Source organism: Capsicum annuum, chromosome 11 (assembly GCF_002878395.1).
Source record: "Capsicum annuum cultivar UCD-10X-F1 chromosome 11, UCD10Xv1.1, whole genome shotgun sequence".
In the NCBI taxonomy this organism is placed as follows: Eukaryota; Viridiplantae; Streptophyta; class Magnoliopsida; order Solanales; family Solanaceae; genus Capsicum; species Capsicum annuum.
The window spans coordinates 6,268,354-6,285,531 of record NC_061121.1 but is presented as its reverse complement, the minus strand read 5'-3'; the positions used below and the strand labels follow the sequence as shown (position 1 = coordinate 6,285,531).

The window sequence follows — 17,178 nt, the reverse complement described above, 5'->3', positions numbered from 1 at the left end:
AAGGGTTGCTTCCAAATGAAAGAATGGGTTAAGGAACCTGTTCCTTCCAATTTCTCTAACTTTAATTCTCTCTCTGATGCACCCCATGCACTTTTTACTGAAGTTAATCCTGATTTTGATTTCAATTTTGATGTGGAAACACCTACTGATAAAGCATCTCAGTCAGCTCATAATCTCCACTTTCAAAAATGAAAACTGGTTATAGGACGTGTGTCACTAGTTTTGGGGGGCCTAAAATGGATATCTTGGTTTTAAAATTGAGAGTCAGGGTTGGTCACACTTGTTTCTTCAAGGTGACCATCAATGTAGGTTTGGAAAGGATGAAGTCTATGAGTTTTATACTAATGGAGTTGCAATTGGGGAGATATTTTCAACCACTATTCATGGGGTTACTATTAATCTTTATGCTACTGATCTTGCTCAAATATTGAACATTTCTACTGGGGGATGGGGTTATTATGTCAAGGTAACCTAGCCTCCTCTCGATAATCTTCCCTCTACTCTTGATATATCCAGAAAGTTTTTTGGAAATCCTCATCTTGTCACTCATTGTAGGGTTTTAAAGCATGAGATGTCCCCTCTTTATTAGTTTTATTTTGATATGGTTCACAAAATGATCCTTCCTAGACCAAAAAAAGAACAGTTGTCAATTTCCTTGATCTTACTCTAATGGAATTGCTAGATACTGAAATTCAAATAGACCTTCCTCGACTCATGATTAAGCACATATAGAGGGTCTTACTTCAAGATGCAAATGGTCATGCTTTGCCATATGAATTTTGGCTTGCATCTATTTCTAAGGATTTCAATGTACCAGTCAAAGTGTGATCTTAGCAAACCACAAAGGATGTGATAGGGTCATTGGACCATATAATGTTACCTGCTTCTATGAGAAGTGTTGATAACCTAGTGCGAAGGTTAAGGAACGCACTTGCTGCCAAGACTATTGAGTTAGAGGTTGCTCAGGCTACACTGGATACTGTTCAGGCTGCCCATGAGGATGAAAAAAAGGTTCTTCAAGCTAAAATTGCTTCACTTACAACCTCTTTGGAAAGAGAAAGATCTGAAAATGCTGATATTGCTCGTAAGTTGACCTCCCTTATCCCCTCTTCCTCATCCACTTAAGCCCCCTCTTAGTGCCTAAAACTATACTCTTTGCATTTTTTACTAAAACTATCCATATCCACTTAAGATCCCTGTTGTCTCTTTTTGCTATTTTGTGGGTATTGATGATTGTATCCTACTTTTTGAATGAAACGGATCTTATTGCTTATTGTACTAACTTCTGTATTTTTCATACTACATAACTGTTCTCTTGCTCTGAGTCTTGATTGTTTTAGTGATAGCCCCAGTGGCCATGGATTATTAATCATTTTTCACTTGTTGGGCAAGCTTTTCGATGATGTCAAAAAGGGAAAGACTAGATTATAAAATTCCTATAACTCAATTTACTAACCTGTTTCATTCAATGTTCTTTTACTTAAAATCTTTTTCCAATATGTCAGGATCTTATGATGGATGCAATGCTGCTAAGTTTGTCATCATCAAAAAGGGAGAATTTGTTAGGGAATGTGAAGTTTTGATGATAGACATGTGAATGAAACATGTTGTGCAAGATATTCCATACAAGTGATGAAAGAGAAGTTACTGGTTCTTACATATTAAAGTGAGGCAAGGTTGACAATTATAACACCCCGCAATTCGGGCTAGAACGAAAAAACATCATTTCTATGCGTAAATGATCCAAGAGCCATAAATCCTATGAAAATTTTGTGTGTTAATAAATAATGTAGTGTGGGAATCTATTTGAGTATGAGTTGAGATCATAGAGGTCCCCTAACTCAAGGACTAGTTAAAAGCCTTCCTATCGTTCAAGTTTTAGTAAGCGTCAAAACTTGGATAAAATTCAACCGAATTTAACTTCTTATATATGATGAACTGGGTGTCTTACTATATATCAAATGAAAGTTCTTTGAGTTTTCTTTCCAACGCTATCAATTTTGCTAAAATCTGATATCAGGGCAAAAAGTTATGCCTATTTTACTCTAGCATATCAACCTGGCAACTGTCTGACGATATTTCTGATGGTTTATCACATTTCTGATGACTTATCAGAAAATGTCTTCAGACTTAGGCAGAAAGTCATAGATTCCAATATTTTGTGATGACATGAGCTGACGGCTTGTCACATATGTGACAACATCAGTCCAATGTCGTTAACTGATAAATTCAGCATTTTCCAAATAGTTTTGGAGGGGTATTTTGGTTTTTTTTCCTTCACCCCATAACTCCATAAATATAAGATTAAGCCCTAAATTCACCAAAATATACTCCTTTCTCTCAAATACACTCAAGAACCAAACCCTAGGGCTTCAACCTAGGATTCTAGATCCCTCAAAATTTCACCATTAAATTCCAAAATTGATTCAAGAATTAGAATGCCCAAACTAAGATCTTCAAAAATCATCCATCAGAAACACAAATAGAGTCCCAAAAGCAAGTGTTCATCCAAATTTCATAATCTAAGGTATGGAGTTTTCCTAATAATCTCATGGGTATAGAAATCATGATTGTAAGAAAAGGGTTTCGGATTTATGAATATATTCATGTTTTAGAAATATTGATGATATTGTTTTGGTCTTTAGGCCTTCCCCAAATTGATTTGAATTGATATATGTATATATGTACGTGTTTTAATGTTGATGATTGTATTGAGAGCATGATTCAAGTAAAAATCCCTCTCTTATTATGATTTTCTTTACTCATCATATGCTATGGATTATCTTGAATGCATCATTAAAAAGCATGATATGAAATGCCTTAAGTATCGTTATAATTGAACTATGATTTTAATTTCAAAAGAGAGGGTAGTTATATTGATAAATGTTTGAAAATATTCATATAACGAAAGAGTGCATGATTTTTTCAAAAGCACATGACCACCATATGTTTGAAGGATTCTTGCATAGTTTTGACTTATGTTTCGGAACATGAAATCTCTTAAACTATTTGCATGTATGGATGGTCTGAATTGAATTTTCATGAAAGAATCATGCATGTTACAATTTGACTCAGAATTAGGACTTGCAAGTCTTGGTGTGACAACACCAACTCAGTTAAAGCCATAGTAATTCATAACAGAATAGAACACATGTTTGAAATCAGATTTTCAGATGTTAAAACTAGAAATATGCATGATTCAGAACAGGATAAAATTAGGCATAAAGAGAGCTTAGGTGGTTCCCCAAAGAAGGCATGAGTTCATATAACTCATTGTCTAAAACCGTGATTTACTGATTCAGGTATATTATATTACGCTGGACTAGTATCGTGTGGCGTATTAGAATCGAAAACTCAAACCTTTACGGCATACTTGGGTTGGGGGCCTTCCTGCCGAGTCAAAGAAGGATTTCATACCGCCCGTGGAATATCAAAATTGTAGGGGAGTACCACCTAACTCAGAAGTAATACAAAGATCAAACATTGCATTGACAAGAATGATTGATGATTTACAGAAAGTGGCCATGTGTTTTAGAACTATTTCGTGCATAATATTTTGACAAATTGCTCTCCAACTATTTTATTTATATACAAGATTTATTGGATTACTTTGCATACCAGTACATCTGTATTGACCCCCCACCCCTCCGGGTTCATCAGACAAGATTGAAGAGTACCAGTTGGTGAGCCTTCTATATTTCAGAAGGCCTAGTTTCTTTCAGATAGTTATTATTTATTATGGTTTTTGGTCTACTGCGGTCCTTGTCCCAGTTTTCAGACAGTTTTTATTTGATCACATATTAGAGATTTCACAGATGATTTTCAGATGGTGTTTCGTTAATATTGGATTTTATTCCTCATTGTTAAATTAAATTTAGAGTATGACCATGTTTCCATAGCAGATTTTATTTCTGCATTTCCTATTTATATATAAATGGTGTATATGATTACAAGTTAGAAGGGCTCTCGGGCCTTCATGGTTTGGGATGTCTGTCATGGCCAGGGTCCTGGTTTAGGTCGTGACAAACTAGGTATCAGAGCATGGTTCATGGTTTGGGATGTCTTTCACGGCCAGGGTCCTGGGTTGGGTCATGACAAACTAGGTATCAAAGCATGGTTCATGATTCTAGGGTGTCTACGAAATTGCGTCGGGAAGAGTCTTGTTTATGGGTGTGTAGCGCGCCACACTTATAAGCAGGAGGCTACTAGGCGTTTAGGAATGTTTCCCTTTCTTCATGTTCTAGTTTGTTCTATTGAGCCAAAATGTTCCTCTTCTATATTCTAATTCATGCTATGGTGTCGCCCATACAAAAGTAAAGTTATCCCAATTCTTTCCTTACTTTGATGTGCCCAAATATGTCTCGTTATTGGGGTGATTCAAGTGCAGAAGTTTAGAGTCTAAATGGTATGGTCCTTTCTGATTGATCCATATAAGAGTTTAAAATTTTTTTGCAAGGACTTGAGAAGAGTCCATTAGTGCTTTAGAGTGTATTGATTTTTGTGTGAACTTTAATTCTAATAAAATCGTGCTTTTCGGCCTGTGGTATTAAGAGTATTCCGTCTCTTTTCAAAAATTTATGTTGCAAATGTCATACTTCAGGGGGAATGATGTGTATCAGAATGTTGGAACTGTATTTCCACTCGATTAGTAGTATAAGTTAAAGTGTCGGTGTCATGACCTATTGGTAGTGAGATTAGACAAAGAGGTTAGTGATATGAAGTCACAAAGTTAAAAATCAGAGTGAGGGTGACTTCTGTGTAAATAAATATTTTAGTTGAATAACCGATGTTTAAGGATGATTTACCACTTTATAGTGATAGACTAATGTGGTAGCTAGTAGCATATGTGGAGTGTATGGTAGTCTGTGGGGGAAGTGTTTGACTCAGATTTTTATTTATACGGAGTAAGATGTGTATCCTTAGATCATTGAATATTGTGTGTCATTTTTCTATCTCTTGTAATATGTAATCTTGTTATCATAGTGTTTTTGAAAAAAATAATCAAATTCTAGTGAAGCCGCGTGGGGCTCTTTCGATTCACTAGCATAATTGCTTTGTTATTCATTTCATTTTCTTGTTCAAAACACAAAAATCAAAGTCTAATGAAGCCGTGTGAGGCCTATTTCGATTCACTAGCAACTTGTTGTTCTTGTGTTGGTTGAATATATGTATAGTCGGATCTTTTCGCATGAGATTGAGTTGGTAATGAAGTGATACGTCCTTGTGTGTTATTTTAGTAGAAGGTAGAGAAGGAGTTATTAGTTAAGGTGAATTATTGTCTGCTTGAAGTATGAAAATGGCTAGATTAGCCAATACGTTATAATTATAGACTCATGGTTGTTTGTGGAAATTGAAGGTAGTCTAAATATACGCTAAGATAAGTAAGTGTGATATGACAAAGTCGTACAAGTAGATAAAATTGTATGGGATTATAATATAATATTAAGGTTGACCATGTCAATTATGTGACTTTACCTCCTTGACCTTCTTTTCGTTGGTAGTTGTAAACTAGTACTACTTGTGAGAAGGTATGTAGTAGATTTTTGAGGTATTTGGATAGAATGTCCCTATTTGATGGACTAGTATATTATGTTGCCTTCTTCGTTGGTGGTAGATGATTGATGTTAGACTATTGGCTTGAATTTAATGTAGGGTGTGGATGTAAGAATAGTGGCTTAAAATTAATGATGAATGTTTTGTGAGAATTGTGTGTCAGGTTGGATTGCAAATCATGCTTAACACTAGACATTAAGTTTGAACAGTTGATGTCCATAAAGGTGGATGTGATGATTTCTTGGGTAATGATACTAGTTATATGGAAGTGATCTAATAGGCTTGAACAGTGTATACAAGCGCTTAAGTTTATTTAATTCGCAATGAAGTATGATGTTGTATGTATGAGGTAGAAGTATACCCAAGGTGATATGAGGTTGCGGTATTTTTATAAGGTTATTACATGTTGTGTGTGGCTAGTGGTACCGTTGAGTTGCTAGATGGTATATGGTGTTCTAAATAGCCACGTTAAGGAGTTTTGATTGATAGTGTTGAGCCTTTTGTTGTGATCTTGATTCTCATGGTAGAGAGTTATAAGTTAGAATAGCGATATTGGTAGCCTATGACAGGAGAAGTATGGTTCATCAAAGGCTTGGTGATATCTATATCAAGTGTTAGAATCCAAGTTAGAGTTTTTGAAGATTGAGCTAATAGAAATAAGAGTTGAAGCGCTATAGGGTATACACTCCGACTATAGAAATAATCGCAAAGACCTGAAGTTAGTAAGTGTGCAAGTGTTATATGATGACTATTGGGGACTATAGAAAGATAGAGCGTATCTCAGAAGGTAGCATTAGCATTGGGTTTTCCCCTTCTAGGTGTAGTCATTCCGGTTAAGTTCTATTAATTACGTGTATTGTCATATTCCAGACCTCAGAGTACGATGAGTGTAGTTCATTTTAGAGTCTAGAAAGAGATCTCTCAAACATAAGATAATGGCTTGAAGCTAAGGGGGAGATGATAGAACGAATAACCAAATCAGGCTCTCGGATTCTAGTAATGATGTCAGAATGATATAGAACATCAGAAAGTGAGGATGAGACTCAACCCATTCTTATCTCAGTATTTTCAGTTATCCAAATACCTACTTATGCCTCACGTTTCAGTTTCATGATCATAGTTTATGTTCATGCATATGATAGAGGATTATGTGCTCTTTCAGTTTCTAATTGAGGAATTCCAGTTCATTCATTAGTCAAAATCATATTTCATAAGTTATGAACTCCAGATTAAGGTCATGCAACTCATGACCCACGTATTCATGCTTTATAATGTGCTCAGTTCCCATAACTCATGCTACACGCCAAATGATTAACGAGATTCAGCTTATAGATAGGTATACTCTCGATTTAGACCTCTTTGATGAATCCCTAATGTTGATTTGCTATTCCTCTGACCTCAATTAAGTGTCAAGTCTCGTATAATATTTTTCCATGCTTCAAGGTTTTATGTTCTAACCTTTAGTGACTCCTCCTTATGTGATGATAGTGGTAATGAGTAAATGGTTCTTGTTGATGAAAGATCATTGTATTCTTGTTTTGGATGGGGCCATAAGAGTGAAGAAAGATTTAGGGCCAAGTCTTTGATACATGTGATGCTTAGTGGAAATTTGTGTGTGTATGTTCTTGGGATAGTGCTTGGGAGTTATATTGACAATGGTTTACAGACTATGTGAAGTATGTATTTACGGGTGTTTGCCTTGAAGTTCATATGTGGTTATAAAGATAGGCTTGAATGACATGTTGGGATGTAAGTGGAGGAACACAATATGCGCTAGTGAATCCATAGTAAGAGTTCAGAGTTAGTCATTGAAGTGGTAGGGCACATTATGCTTAGGATGTGATAAAAAAAATATAGAAGGTTGAATCATATGGTTTAGAATAATATCGTGGTGTAGCGTGTTGTATTTTGTGATTTAGAATTAGGCTTGATCACGGTGAAAGGATTTAAGCTACTTTAGACATTAGTAGAAAGATTTATCAATGCCCATATGTGGATTATAATTTGAATCAATGAGTATGGTAATTAAGGAGAATAGTATAGTTAAGGGATATTCGAGGAGTGTGCTAAGCTTGAAAGTAAGAAGTGGCATTGCCTAAGGCCTAAAAATTCTATCCTAGTTTATGAGTTATATGTCTATATTTCATGCTATGGAGTAGTGTTTTTTTGTGATTCCTTAGTTGGATGTCATGTGTAACTCATGCCCAAGATTCTTTGCTCCCTAATGCTACTAGGACTTCTTTAGAAAGAGTGTTGACGAGATACTCCAGTTAAGTATGACGGTCCAGCAAAATTCAGTCTATATAGCCAGTAATTTAGTTTAACAGTCAGATAGACAAGTTACTGTGGTTTTCCATCTTTTTACCCAGTCCTACTATCCGAAGTCTAATGCGTATGACCATCCCAAGAGATAATATATTCCATCCGTGTAAGTTGCAATTTTAGTTTAGTCAAAGCATCATGTTTCAGATTTAGCTACTTAGTCATGACTCAGTTCATAAGAGTTCAAAGCATAATTTCAAGTACTTCCAAGTATTTTAGCTCAGGCAGTACAGTACCCTGGTACGATCTAAGTCATATTGCCTTATGGTTCTTACTTGCATAAGTTATCACTTCTCAATTCAATATATATGATTGGATCATGAACACTTCAAGGAAATCCTAAACTCTTGGCATGAATCAGCTCCTTAAAGCAAGTAAAGTCAAGTCAACTCAGAATTTAGTTTCATGATAAAAATTTAAATATTTCATCTCAGCTATATTCTTTCTTAGAAGACATATCATGTCCACGTTATTCCATACCTTTAAGACTTCAACATCCCTACCCATCATTCCGAGACGAATGATCCCAAGGGGGAGATAATATAACACCCCGCAATTCGGGCTAGAACAAAAAACCGTCATTTCTATGCGTAAATGATCCAAGAGCCATAAATCCTATGAAATTTTTTTCTGTAAATCAATAATGTAGTGTGGGAATCAAGTTTAGAATGAGTAGAGATCATAGAGGTCCCCTAACTAAAGGACTAGTTGAAAGCTTTCCTATCGTTCAAGTTTTAGTGAGCGTCAAAACTTGGGTCAACTTCAATCGACTATAACTCCTTATATATGATGAACTAGGTGGACTACTATATATCAAATGAAATTTATTTGAGTTCTCTTTCCAACACCATCAATTTTGACAAAATCCAATATCGGGGAAAAAGGTTATGCACATTTTACTCTAGCATATCAGCCTGGCAACTGTCTGACGACATTTCTGACGGCTTATCACATTTCTGATGCCTTATCAGAAAATATCATCAGACATAGGTAGAAATTCATAAATTCCAACATTTTGTGACGACATGAGCTGACGGCTTGTCACATATGTGATGACATCAGCCCAATGTCGTCAGCTGATAAATTCAGCATTTTTCAAATGGTTTTGGAGGGGTATTTTGATTTTTTTTTTCCTTCACCCCATAGCTCCATAAATTTAAGATTAAGCCCCAAATTCACCAAAATATACTCCTTTCTCTCAAATACTCTCAAGAACCAAACTCTAGGGCCTCAACCTAAGATTCAAGAACCCTCAAAATTTCACCATTAAATTCCAAAATTGATTCAAGAATTAGAATCCCCAAACTAAGATCTTCAAGAATCATCCATCAAAAGTACAAATAGAGTCCTAAAAGCAAGTGTCCATCCAAAGTTCATAATCTAAGGTACATGGAGTTTTCCTAAAAATCTCATGGGCATAGAAATCATGATTTTAAGAAAAGGGTTTCGGATTTATGGATATATTCATGTTTTAGAAACATTGATGATATTGTTTTTGGTTTTTAGGCCTTCCCCAAATTGATTGAATTGATATATGTATATATGTACGTGTTTTAATGTTGATGATTGAGTTGAGAGCATGATTCATGTAAAAATCCTTCTCTTGTTATAATTTTCTTTACTTATCATATGCTATTCATTGTCTTGAATGCATCATTAAAAAGCATGATATGAATGCCTTAAGTATCGTTATAATTGAATTATGATTTTAATTTCAAAAGAGAGGGTAGTTATGTTGATAAATGTTGAAAATATTCATATAACGAAAGAGTGCATGATTTTTCCAAAAGCACATAACCACCATATGTTTGAAGGATTCTTGCATAGTTTTGACTTATGTTTCGGAACATGAAATCTCTTAAACTATTTGCATGTTTGGGTGGTCTGAATTGAGTTTTCATGAAAGAATCAAGCATGTTACAATGTGGCTCAGAATTAGGACTTGCAAATCTTGGTGTGATGACACCAACTCAGTTAATGCCATAGTAATTCAGAACAGAATAGAACACATGTTTGAAATCAGATTTTCAGATGTTGAAACTAGAAATATGCATAATTCAGGACAGGATAAAATTGCACATAAAGAGAGCTTAGGTAGTTCCCCAAAGAAGGCACGAGTTCAGATAACTCATTGCCCGAAATCGTGATTTTTCGATCTGGGTATATTATATTACGCTGGCCTAGTGCCGTGTGGCGTATCAGAATCAGAAACTCCAACCCTTGCGGCGTACTTAGGTTGGGGGCTTCCCCACCGAGTCAAAGGCGGATTCCATACCACTCGAGGAATATCAGAATTGTAGGGGAGTGCCACCTAGCTCAGAAGTAATACAAAGATTAGACATTCCATTGACAAGAATGATTTATGATTTTCAAAAAGTGCCCATGAGTTTTAGAACTATTTCATGCATGATATTTTGACAAATTGCTCTCCAACTATTTTATTTATATACAAGCTTTATTTTGGATTACTTTGCGTACTAGTACATCTGTATTGTCCCCCCCTCCCTCCAGGTTCTGAGGCATAGTCTAGGGGTCCTGATAAGCGGTAGATTTCATCAGACAGAAGTGAAGAGTACCAGTTGGTGAGCCTTCTATAGTTTAGAAGGCCTAGTTTCTTTCAGACAGTTATTATTTATTATGGTTTTTGGTCTACTGGGAGCCTTGTCCCATTTTTCAGACAGTTGTTATTTGATCACGTAGTAGAGATTTCGCAGACGGTTTTCAGACGGTGTTTAGTTAATATTTGATTTTATTCCTCATTGTTAAATTAAATTCAGAGTATGACCATGTTTTCGTAGCAGATTTTATTTTTGCATTTCCTATTTATTTATGAATGGTGTATATGATTACATGTTAGATGGGCTCTCGGGCCTTCATGATTCGAGATGTCCGTCACGGCCAGGGTCCTGGTTTGGATCGTGACAACAATGTATCAAGACAAAAGTGGATAAGCAAGGAAGCTCAGAATTGTTTCAAATGCTACGATTAAGGAGAAGATAAATGCAGTATCTAGAAGTTGAGTTGATCAAGGAGTTCTACAAGACTAAAGGATAAAAGAGAAGAGTCTTATTCAGTCAATGAGAGAGAAACAGTAGCAATGAAGAGTGAAACTACTTGGGAGTCCTATTGAAGATAGAAGAGTACATCAACTACAGGACTCAATCAGAAGTTAGCTTAAATACAACAAACGACATTCAAGTGTTTCACTCATGCACTGAAAAGATAGTCAACAATCAGCAAAGCAGTTCACTCACTTGAAGAAGAACCTGGTCCCTTACTTAGCAAGTCATAGACTTTGTAATAGGTAGGTTCTTTAAGTTGTAATGAGTTTTTATTCTAGTCTCAGTGAAGTATAAACTGAGTTAGGAATGTATCTTCAAGTTAGGGAACTCGAGGGCTTGGGAACACTTATCTTGGGAAGATTTGTGTTTTTGTAGAAATAGGAGTTAAAAGTTTTAATTCTTAGTTTACAAGAAGTCTTGTAATTTGTTGATTGTTGAGGCTCAAGTGAAATAGTGAAGTTGGGGTTAAATCCTGTAGAGGTACAGGTCGTGGTTGTTTACACCTTTCTTGAGCCGGGTGTTTTCCACGTAAAAATACTGTGTTCAAGCTTTACTTCTGTGAACCACGTTAGCTTACTTGTTCCACAGATAGGCAACCAGCAGAGTATAATATTAAAATCAGTAGGACACGCACTCAGACAATGTTTCTTCATGACTTAATTGTAATGCATCTTTTGTCTTTAAGTCATTCAAATTTATGACAATCTTTTTCTAGGACATGAATATTAGACTAGCTGAAGTTGTACCAACAAGGCTCTCCTCTGCTCTTAACCGTCTTAGACGCCTCTACATATCATCGATTACTCTTTGCTTAATAAGAAGCTCCCCATATTTAAAAGAAATGAAACTATGGTTTGTGTATCTCTCTCTCTTGTATGTCATTTTCCTATGTAATGACTTTCTTATTCTGTTGTTCCTTAAATCTTCAGTTTTCAATACATACTTATGATTTTTTTCTTGATCCTTCTTAGGTGTATGTTGATCCTGATAACGAGTCCTATGATCCTGTGCCCCGGAATGTTATGGATGAAATTCCAGCAAGCTTCTCGGATGTGATTTTTAATCACATGAGGACAGTTAAGATTCAAGGCGTAACAGGAGCATCGGCTGAAATGCAATTTATTAAGGTTTTGTTGGTCAAGTCTCAAGCCCTACAAAATGATGAAAGATAAAAGATCCTTTAAAGTACTCGCTGAGACAACAAAATTTCAGCGTCCAAGCCAGAGGTTGTGTATAATGTAGATTAGCATACATATCACAATTTTGTTTCAACTCCATTTATATTTTATCAAACAATGATTTTGGCTAAAAATACTCTGGCAGTTAAAGATTAATAGAGTAAATTGAATGTTGAGGCACATGTAAAATGTTGTGTTTTTTCCCGTTTGGCGATTGACAAACTCAGAGAGGACTTGGGTGATTCGACTTAGCTTGTTTGTCGCTGTGAATATGCACAGGGTTCAAATTTACGTGTTTGTTATTGATTGATAGGTCATTGTAACAGTCCTGAAACATTTTCTCTAACTTATTTTGTGTATTACTAGTTCTTTGTTCAATTCATTATATCTCTGTTCTTCTCACAAAAGATAGTTAATACGTCCACCACCAGTCTTTAAGGGATCTAATAGGTTAAGGCCTAGAACTAAGATATGTCACAATTTCATCTGAATCGCTTGGAAGGTTGAACATCAAGAGTCAAGCATAAAGGTTAACAAAATAATCTTAATAATAAATTAATGTCTATTAATCCATGTCCTTTTTTGTAATTTGCTCCTTAAAAATACTTTTTAAAAAAGATTAGTCAATTACAATCTGTCTATTAAAATACTTTAACTAAATTGGGCAAACATAAATTGCACTTTTAAAAAAGATTATTTTATAAAAGTATTTTTCAAATAAACAGTTTTCTAATGACAATTTCAAACGGCTGAAAGGTTTTGATAGAACAACTTTGGGCTCTCTGTCTTAAGGCCCACAAAAATAAAACATTACTATTACACAGCTTTAAGTTTAACGCCTCATGTCCTTCGTATTATCAGCAACAAGCCAACAACTCAGGTTCTTCTTCCTCTCTCTTTATTACTTACTGTTTACTTAATTCAACTCATTTGCTTCTGTTGGATTTTGACATGTATATTGTATTTTTATTTTGTGTGTATTATTAAATCGGCTGAAATTGAAGTGGGTTTTGCTTTAAGCTTGATGGGGTGCTGATACAAGCAGTAGCGGATCTAGGATTTTCAATTCAAAAAGATAAAAATGTAGTACCTAGTATTTGAATTTATTACATCAAGGTAAATTTTGAACCACTAAGGCGATATATACATAAAAAATTCAACAACATACCCAGTATATTCTCATGGGAAGGTTAAGTGTATGCTCTACCTCACAGGTGAGATAGAGAGTTTGTTTCTGATAGACCCCGGCTCAAGATAAAATAATCTAGAAAAGAAATAGTATAAGGACAAAATACAATAGAAAGTATCACACCTAATAATACCATAACAAAACTCACCTAGTACTACAACAAACGATACAACATTCGAAATAATGCTAGTACTAAAGCTACTAACAAGGATAACAAAGTCCTCCTACCTACTAGCGTTGACGCACTCGTAATATACATAAAAAATTAAAAGAAAAAATATTACCATATATATACAGTGTAATTTTTTTGTTGAGGGGGTTTGAGTGAACACCCTCCTGACCCCCCTACGTTTGCCCCTGAGTAGGAGTTTCATATATGTAGTGCTAGTAGGTAAAGGAAGCTAGTGGCGTAGATTCTATACAAGCAGTGGTCAGACCGGTTAGGGATGGGGTTCCAAGCTGCATTATACTAAAAATGTTCGCTTTGCATCTAGTTCCAACATTTCCTATATTTATATGGGTGTCGGATGATTTTTTCTTTAGAAGTGGCATTGGATGATGCCCCTTCAACAAGTTGTCTCTCTCACTCTCATTGTACTGGAGATTGATAGAGGAATAGTGGACCAAGTTGATACGGGTTTAAAATAATGAAAATGAATCATCAAATATGGAATATATATACATTGAATTGCGGCAATAGCTTGGCACCACTTACACAAATCCAGTGTAAGCCACTGTTTGGTAACAGTTTTTAAGTTATGATAGCTATAGCAACTTTTTTGTTGAAGGAAGTATCAAGTGGTACCAATCTATAGATAGATAATGTTACAAATAGAAAAGAAATATATGTATCAGAAAAGACTTTTCTTTTTGTTCTTAGAGTTGTCCAGTGTTAATTTAACTATGTGAAAAGCAGTTGTGTGCTGTCCGTTTGGTGTTTACTCAGGCCGGACAGTTTGGAGATTCCTTACCTATTGTATTCTTGTTTATTTTCTGCAGGTTCTTTTTGCCAATCATTTATTATGATGCCTCCAAATGGAAGAAAACAACGCTTATCTCCCTCCGATGTACTTAGCAACCTTCCTGATAGTTTAATCAACGACATCCTCACGAGGTTGCCTTTACGAGATGCTGTGAGGACAAGCATCTTATCGAAGAAATGGAGATATAAATGGTGCGTACTACCACAACTGGAACTTGATCAAACACTTTGGAAAACAAGAGAGGACTTGATATCACCTACAATTGGATTTGCTAACGTTCTCTGTCACCTCTTGACTCTTCATACATGACCAATTACCAAGTTTACTCTCGACGTTCCTCTTCTAACAATTTGTCCTAATATTGATCACTTGATATATTTCCTCTCTAGGAATGGCATTCAACATCTTGTCCTTAAACTTCCTATGGATAACCAACACAAACTGCTCCCTAACCAATACAAACTGCCTTCATCATTATTCACATGCTCGCAACTGAAGCATCTGTTTCTCCAGCAATGTCTAATACATCCGCCACCACTCTTTAAGGGATTTGATAAATTAATTAGCCTAGAACTAATTGAAGTCACAATTTCTTCTGAATTGCTTGTAAGTTTAATCTCCCATAGCCCGTTACTTGACCATTTGGTGTTGGATTGCAACGAAGTTTCACACCACATTGAAATTAGTGCTCCCAAGCTGAGGTCATTTTTCTTTGCAGGCAATATAGACTTTTTACATCTAAAAAATGTCCCTCTTCTTTCCAAAGTTTCTTATGAGCCTGTAGAATTTTCTATAGACGCAGAACATGATCTTGCCAAGATTTTTGAGTCTATTCCTGCTCTCGAGAATCTTTGCTGGAATCACGGTTGTCTCCAGGTAATGTTGCTTCATGACTTACTTCTAGTGCATATTCATAGATGTACCATTTCTTGGGCTTTGAGCCATCCTGATTTTTGAGATTTTCTTCCTAGGACGAGTATGTTGGACCAGCTGAAGTTATACCAAGAAGGCTTCCCTTTGCTATTAACTGTCTTAAACGCCTTGACCTATCTTGTATTAATCTGTGAGAGTTCTTTGATCTTTCGTTTGCTCTTTGCTTGATAAGAAGCTCCCCAAATTTACAAGAATTTGAAATTAAGGTTGTTAATGATGTTTATTTTTCTCTCTTTATATGTGTATGCTCATCAGATGTTCAATATTTAATTCAAACTGATGGGTTTTTCTTGATCTTTTTTTAGATGTATTTTATTAGTGATGAGGAGTATAATGAACCTGTGCCCCGGGATGCTATTGATGAGATTCCTGCAAGCTTCTCAGATATGACATTTAATCACTTGAAGACAGTAAAGATTAAATATGTATCAGGAGCAAAGGCCGAACTGCAACTTATCAAGGTTTTCTAGGCCAAGTCTCCAGCACTGGTCAAAATTATAATCGAGCCTCGTGGAATGGAAGATAAAAAATCTCTCAAAGTACTCGCGGAGATAACAAATTTTCAACGGGCATCATCTAAAGCCATGGTTGTGTATAATGTTTATTAGTATGCATATCCCAGCTTGATCTTCACATGTCCTCGTAACTACAGTTAGTAATATTTGCAAATGCAATATGTATGGTTCACCTTTGCTTGTTTCCAATCAGATGAAATTGCTTTAAATTCAATATATTGTTCTTAAACCTCCATTTAATTGTAAACCGTACAAATTGCCTTCTTCATTATTCACATGTTCGCAATTGAGGCATTTATGCCTCGAGGACTGTCTAATAAGTCCTCCACTGGTCTTTTAAAGGATTTGATAGGTTAATTAGCCTAGAACTAAGACATGTCACAATGTCATCTGAATTGCTGGGAAGTTTAATATCTCATTGCCCGTTGCTTGAGCATTTGGTGTTGGAACACAACGAATATTTAAACCAAATTGAAATTAATGCTCCCAATCTGAGGTCATTGTTCTTCACAGGCAATATATACTTTTTACATCATGATACTAAAACTTGCTATGTTTCAACAAGTCCAGTTTGTAGCAAATCAAGAGAAATGATAGTTTCTTCCAATATTATCTTTATTATTAAATAGCTACATAAAGTACAAGTAATCAACTTTAGATATCTAAAGAGTAATTAATAAATTAATTTAGTCTAATAATCTCCTAATAAATATTTTTTTAAAAAAAAGTGTCAAGTGCAACATGAGCTAAATAAAATAAAACATAGGGAATATATAATATATTAATTCGATCAATCTCCTACCGTAGTATTGTGTCTATGGGTCCCACACAATAAATTGGAGTTTCATATTTTGTTTAGAAAATTGAATTATATCTCTTGCACACAGTACGGAGATTTTTAATAAAATGTAAAAATTTAAATCACTTTTTAAAGATTTTTCACACTTTAATATAATAATGTAAATATAAATATGTATTTTAGTATAAGCACAAATATATTTTACGCCATGACTTTTGTATTTGTCATGGAGTATCTCTACTCTTGCTACTAACTAAGAGCCATACATCAATTTGAACCACATTTGTGATACGGTTTTTTTTTTTTTACATTTGAAATCTTTCGTTGTTTTTAAAGTCAAATGTTTACAAAATCATTGATTATATTCTTATTACTTACTTAAAAATTTTGTACTTCTTAAATTTTTCTTATTCTAACCATTTTATATTTATTTTTAAATTTTTTAAATCTTCTTAACATCAAATTTAGATGATTTAGAATTTTTAAACTAATAAAAATGTATTAGTTGTCATTAATTCTGACAACTTCTTGCTATCGAATAAATTTTGAATTACTACTCTCGTTACAGGTTTGTCTTCGAACCACCTTCGAGGTGTAAACAAATTCTAAACAGAAATATATTTCTGTTGCGTGTTGAGTATTGT

General features: G+C 35.0%; 1 pseudogene; it reads left to right on the top strand.

Moving 5' to 3' along the window:
• Nucleotides 1-14,306: 14,306 nt before the first annotated feature.
• On the top strand, nucleotides 14,307-15,963 carry LOC107847114 (annotated as a pseudogene).
• The last annotated feature ends 1,215 nt before the right edge of the window (nucleotides 15,964-17,178 follow it).